This window comes from Lissotriton helveticus, chromosome 7 (genome assembly GCF_964261635.1).
Source record: "Lissotriton helveticus chromosome 7, aLisHel1.1, whole genome shotgun sequence".
NCBI lineage: Eukaryota > Metazoa > Chordata > Amphibia > Caudata > Salamandridae > Lissotriton > Lissotriton helveticus.
In genome coordinates, this window is record NC_136068.1 from 396742820 (window position 1) to 396749389 (window position 6570).

Sequence of the window (6570 nt, forward strand, 5' to 3'; positions counted from 1 at the left end):
TTGCTTTTGTAAAGTTATTAAAGCCAGGTCTTGGTAGAGGGCCATGGGATTGTCTTGATATTTGAGCAGGTGCTTCACCCTGGCTTTATGTAGGATACGTCCTTTGAGGGGAAAATTTGGTAGGAAGGCCAGGATGCCAGGCGGGGGTGTGGGTGCCTTTCTTCTCAAATCCACCCTATGTGCCCGGTCTATCCTAATGTCAAAGTTCAGTGGGACCCCCAATATGCTCCGAAACAGCCCCTGCAGATAGCGAACGATATCCGAGCCCTCTTTGTCCAAAGGAACTCCCTTCACACGTATGTTGTTCCTCCTGGAGCGGTTCTCCAGGTCTTCCGTGTGCACCTGGAGATTGATCTGCTGGGCCTGCAGCCATATCACCTCCTGTTGGAGCTGCTCCATTTCTTCATCCCTGGCCTGTTCTTGTTCTTCGATGTGTGCCACCCGCTCTCCGACAGCAGACATCTCGCCGGATGTCTTTCACATCACTTGCAAGTTTGCCCTTTAGTGACTGAAAGTCATCCCATAACGTGTTAAACAGTGTCTCTAAGAAGGAACGCCCCCTCCGGCTCTTGCGTGGTTGGAGACATTCTGCCCTCTCCTCCGCCGGTCTGCGGAGTTTTGGTCAGCATCTCCTTCAGGTTCCGATCCTTATTCCTTTAAGCAAGGACATACCGGCTGTGCTGTCCGCTACACTGTTGCGACGTCCCTCTATCACAGTTTTATCTGTTGTAGTTAACGGAAGACCCTGCGACTTGCACCCCGCTGGTTCCCTCTTGGATCACGTGCCGCACCCTCCATTGGCAACCCAGGGGATCTTCCTTGCACCTTGGTTATTAGGCCCGAAAGTCAGACCTCTCAGGCCCTGGTGTCTGTTCCCCCTTCTTCGTGGGCCTGCCCCATTCGTTGCCTCCACTTTTGCTTTCGGGAGGAGCTTGTTTGGTGGGACCGTTGGCTCTTGCTCCTTCCATCCCTGAAACAGGGGGCTTCCAGTCTCCCTTCTCTTAGCGGCCTTTGTCCGTACCCGTTCTGTGGTTGTTTGCCCTTTGGCAGTCTAGGCTCTGGTGGCGACCGTTATCGTATTCCTCCTGCCGTTACTCTTGTGGATCTAGCTACTTTCCCCCACCTTTCTTCCAACTATTGCCCGGGCGATTCCCTGGAGCATTTGGGGGAAGAGCAGGTTTCTCGTCAGCCCCCCTCGCTTCGGTGTCCGGCTAGGACCACCCAGTCACCACTCCTATGAGGAGTGTTGGCTCAGTATTCCTGGGGCCTTTGTCACCAAGCGTGGTGACTGGTGTGCCTTTGTTGTTGTGCGGGTTTCCCCCCTCCCGGGCCGCTCTTACTTTAGGTTAGGGCGTCCCCGTGTCTTGGGACAAGGATCGCTGGCTCCTCCGGGCCCTTCTGTTTGTGCCTCTGACAGGCCCCGTCCGTCCCGGGGCCTCCCTCCCTCCTCCACGGGGCTCCTCTCCAGTCTCTGCCCCATTTTATGTCCAGACGGCTTAGTTGACGCCATTGCGTCTCAGTCCTGGATTCCCTCTTTGCTCCCTCTAGGATGCCTTCGCTGCCTTTAGGCCTCCCTTGTTGCACTTGGCGCCGCCCCCATTTCCTTCCCCGGGCCTACTCCGTCACCTTGGATATGCCCAGCCGGGGGGGCGCCAGTCTTCTCCCTTGATCGGTGTTTTGGCCTGCTGCACTCGGGGCCTCGTAGGCCCGTCCCCCGGCCTCCCTCCACCTCACAGCCGACCGAGCGTGCTTACTGGAATGTGGCAGCCATTTCCTGGGCAGCCAGTCTTTTCGGCACCACTGTTCTCTGCCGAGGGGTCCTGCTCCTCATGATAAGGTTCGTGGGCGCATCCGGTCGCACCTCTGTCGGGGCCCTGTCTGTCTCCGGGACCTCCCCCACCGTTCTGCTGGGGTGTGCCTGTAGCCGGGCACCAATACTCGAGCAGCCCCGATGATCCAGCTGTCCGCAGGTGCTTTTCGGGACCTCGGCACCGCGTTGTCCCCCGCTGCGCAAGCCTTTTCGTGCTCCGGTCCAGCAGCGCTGCCACTTTCGACCGCCGGGCCCATTCGCTTCTCTGCTCACTCTCACTGCTCCACGGGCTCTGGAATCAAGACTCACTTGCACCCAAGCGGTTCCGGAATCCCTGTTGTCCCGAAATTATGTGTTTTGGGGGGATTCTCATCACTGTAGGGGCCGGAGAAAGGGGAGCGGGGAGACGAGAAAACCACATCTTACCCACTCGCTATCTTGACCATGCCCCCACACTAAAAATGTTAAACATATTTTCAAACTCTCTCAGTAAAACGCAAGTTACTTTAAAGACTTATCAAGGGGAGCTTATAAAATCATTCAAACTCTTCAATATTTGTAGAATCAGATTCCTCTGCAGCAGAAAAATATTTACTTATAAAGGGCTACATATTTATCAGAAGCTCAGTAGAACATGTGGATGGTAAATTAGACAAATACGGCTATCTGAAAAAACAAGATTACAGAATCAACATGGACAGTGGGAACTCATGCAGAAGCAATAGCACAAATTATACATTTTGTGAAAAGTAGATATATTATTTTAATGACAATAACAATAGAGAAATGTTCAAATTCTATACTGTGTGAATTCATGGCAATGTAGTAAGGCATGAAATGTGAAAATTCATGGGGATATATTTCCCCTCCTGTAATCCCAGGTGTTGTGTTTTTCTTTTTAACTTGTTTACATTTGGTCGTTTTCCACAAGTGTCTTTGGGTACTTACCTTATTTGCAATGTAATCCTGGCTAGGAATGGAACCCTGTGACATAAAAATCCCCGCATAGGTGGAGAGCGCCAGTCTCAGTAACTCCACCGTGAAATGCTCAAAATAAACACACAACAGATACCACTCCAGAAAGCGCACACAAAGAGCTGCCCTTTCGTCAATGGTTTAACGGATTTGAAATGTGCACTGAATTAAATTACAAAAAAATTAATAGCTCATGAATTGGGTTTTATTTGAAGTAAATATTCCCAGGCTAATTTTCTATTGCTTTCTGGACTTTACCCTCTCATATAGAGACAAGCTTTGGAGGGCGCTCGAGTTATTATCAATAAAATAGAAGGTTTCCAGCTGCTGAGAGAGTCACCCATAAGAAAGCGTTGTAGGTAATCTCATGGCAAATGTACCGGGAACAGTCTGCAAATAAAAACCAGCACCGTCCTTGACTGACAAATTTCGGAAGGTGGTTGATGTACTTAATAATCCATCAAGACAGCTGTGTTCTCCAATTATGTAGTTGGCTGAGGCATTCACCCACCATTTTCAACGCCCCCTACAGCCCGGATGTCGCATCGGGACAATTTGTTAGGGGCCCTGCGAATGACGCAGTTATTTATGTGGACGTTTTTTCACAAGAAGGTAGTTGATTATTTTGCCATAATTTAGACCAACCGCATGTGTACCTATTAAGATGTATTTGGGAGCACAGACATGAGTCATATTATTGCCAGTCACCCTCTTCACCGGCCTCTTACAATGCCCCATAAATCAAACATTTGTTTGTAAAGCGCGAAATGTCATCCGAGAGGGTATCTAGGTACTTATGATATTTATTTATTTATTTATTTGCATGTTTGTATCGCGCTGGCTTAGACTCCCAGGGGAGTATCTCCGCGCCTTTGACTTCTACCATATTGGTTAAGAGTTAGAATTGCAGCCCTCTAATGATTGAACAAAAAAGATTTCAGCATTTTTCTGAAAGGAAGGTGATCCACACATAGCCTGAGAGTTTTTGGGAGACTTTTCCAAAGGGAAGGGCCAGCTACTGATAGGGCCTTACTTCCGTGTCTGGCCTTCTTTGCTCTAGGTACACAGAGAAGGCCCTGTTCGCTCGACCTGAGTGACCGAGAGGGTGTATAAGGAACAAATTTGGTGGACAGGTATGCAGGCCCCATTCCGTTGAGGCTTTTATGTATGGTGCAGCATACCTTGAACTTTGCCCTCTGTTTGACAGATAACCAGTGAAGTTTTGTCAAAAGGGGCTTTGAAGGCGTGCGAGGAGGGGCGTTCAGAACCAGGCGGGCAGCCGTGTTCTGGACCACCTGAAGTCTTGTAATGACTCCCTCGTTGGCCGATAGTAGCAGACCATTGCAATAATCTAGTCGACTCATGACTAGGGCTTTTACCAACGTCCGCCTAGTTGTATCTGGTAAAAGGGGGGAAATTTTACGCAGCATGCCAATTACATGGAAGCAGGTTCCCACCACTTGGTTGCCATGTTGTTTAAGGGTCAGTCCCTGATCTAGTTGGACTCCCAGATTCTTGACTATTTGTTTAGGCTCGGGTACTGGGCCGAGATCTTGTGGCCACCAGTCAGGAGTCCAGAGTAGTTTTACCTCACCAAACAACATGACTTCTGTCTTTCCAACGTTGCACTGCAGATAGTTGGAGGACATCCAGTGTGCCACTGCTTTCATTCCCTGGGAGAAGGAGTTCCTAACCTCGGGAGTGAAGGTCTTGAAAGGAAAGAGGAGTTGCGTATCATCCGGGTAGGATATTGGGACGAATCCATATGCTCTCATGATGTTAGCTAGGGGTGCCACATATATGTTAAAAAGCGTGGGGCTCAAGCATGAGCCCTGTGGCACCCCCTTGGAGATTTCAACTTCCTCTGACCGATATGCACCCATGGTTACTTGCTGGGTGCTGTTTGTTAGAAAGCTCCTCAACCAGGCCAGGGCTTCGTGCTTCAGGCCGATGTTAGCTAACCTGAAACAACGACACAGGTTCGTGACTCCGTACCAGTAAGGCTGAGCCCAAACTAAGTAAACAACAAAACAGATGCCAGTACCGGATCCTACTTCACTAATTTTAGAAAAGACCTATATGAAAAAAAGCATAAAGGTCAGTTTTTTCTGTTTACGTCACTAGTTTATTTATTTATTTTAACACTAGTGGAAACTTTTATTTTCTTGAACAGCCAACTTAGTTATGGTGTATATACAAATAGATCATGGAAAATTACAAAGAAATATTTACACATAGTTTCTACCGTACAAAACAATTTACAAAATTTACAATACATCCAATCTTGCACACTGGCCAAACCATTCATCCATCCTCAGTCATACAAAACAACAGTGCAAATCCTCGGGGTCTAATGTCAAAACATATATATATATATACTTTTGTGGTTTCTATGTACACTTGCAGATGATTTGATTGAAACTTTGTGAGATTCTTAGGAATAAACCTATTAACACATCCTATTTACAATCACTATTTTAATTTTGACAGAAGAACCCAAAAACCGGGTCGACGCGTTTCAAACTCCCCAATGCGGAGTTCTCTTCTGGACCAACAATCTACAAAAAATGAAAATGAACAAAAACTTTTTAGGGGTCATTTAATGAAAGAATCTATTCTCAATAATAAAGTGGCGCCTCACGTTAGCCCCTCTCAACATACCTTAAGAAAGTGAACAAAGCACTCCACCACTGGATGTTATACAGACGGTAGACAGCTATAAAAACGGAAGACATAACATGCATTTATGGACACATCTATTCACAGGTGCCATCTGACAATTCTATTAGAGCTCTATTTTGTCCAGATAATTAAAGAGCTCACTTACCTATATCAAAGTATTTATTGCCATGTCTGAGGGATAAAGAAATATCTGTCAGAACTTGTAAAGTAATCTCTATGCTGGCAGGCAATTTCGAATACGCATTGAAGGAGGAACACTCACCGTGTATTTACCGAATTTGTTTACAGACCGGGACAGGCGCGCCTGACATTAAATCGCACGCGGCCTGCAAGACAGAAAACAGCGTCCGAGGTATTAGCCGAATCCTAACGGCGGGGTGCAAACTAAGCTAAATATATGTACAGAACCCAGTTTCCGCTTACTGGCAGTGACTAATGTTGTCTCCTCTCTAGTGGGCTGGCGTGATGTGCGGTAACACTGCGCAGAAACACGCGTTGTTATTGGGCACGTGCCCTATCACGTGACCGCAATGTCCTTTAACTTTCTGAACGTTTTTAAAGGGATAGCGTCCCAAGTCCAAAAATGAAAAGAAACTTTATCAATCGTGTACACATGTTGCGTTAACACTGATAGAACGATAATCTATCTTGCCGTAGTGTTGCGATATGACTATATATTAATGGGTCCATGGGGAGATGTTTTGCTAGTTTTTCGGTTGTCTTTGTTTCTGGAACCTTATGCCTTTGAAACATTAATCATGATTCAGATACCTAACCACTGTCTTCATCAGCCATGCAGAATGCCCTCCATAACGTTTTTTTTAAAATTCATAGACCAACCGGGGCTGAATGAAATTGTACACCATAGGGATCCCACACGTGTCACGAGACCTCCACGTGCTTGACTATGCAAACTGGCTTCAACTCTTAGAATTACATATATATGCTATAGTCTTACATGTCCACCCTCATGATTTCTGAAATCTCATTCAGTCCAGTGACTGCAGTGTTGAACTTCATTATTAACATAGCTTCACGCTGATTCAATCTTTCATCCACGTTGCCTCCACGCGTGTCACTCTCAATTTTCAAAATTACAGTCC

General features: G+C 47.0%; 1 protein-coding gene across 2 annotated transcripts in view; it reads right to left on the reverse strand.

Moving 5' to 3' along the window:
- Positions 1-5919, reverse strand: part of GSS (glutathione synthetase) — a 757391-nt gene extending 751472 nt beyond the window's left edge. Inside the window, exons 1-2 of one of the 2 annotated variants that reach the window (XM_078652247.1) lie at positions 5730-5919; positions 5613-5638 (exon numbers count right to left, since the gene is read on the reverse strand). The gene's annotated coding sequence lies outside the window, so the exon portion shown is untranslated. The remainder of the gene's footprint in view (positions 1-5612; positions 5639-5729) is intronic. The other variant, XM_078652246.1, reaches the window with a different exon arrangement.
- Positions 5920-6570: the final 651 nt, after the last annotated feature.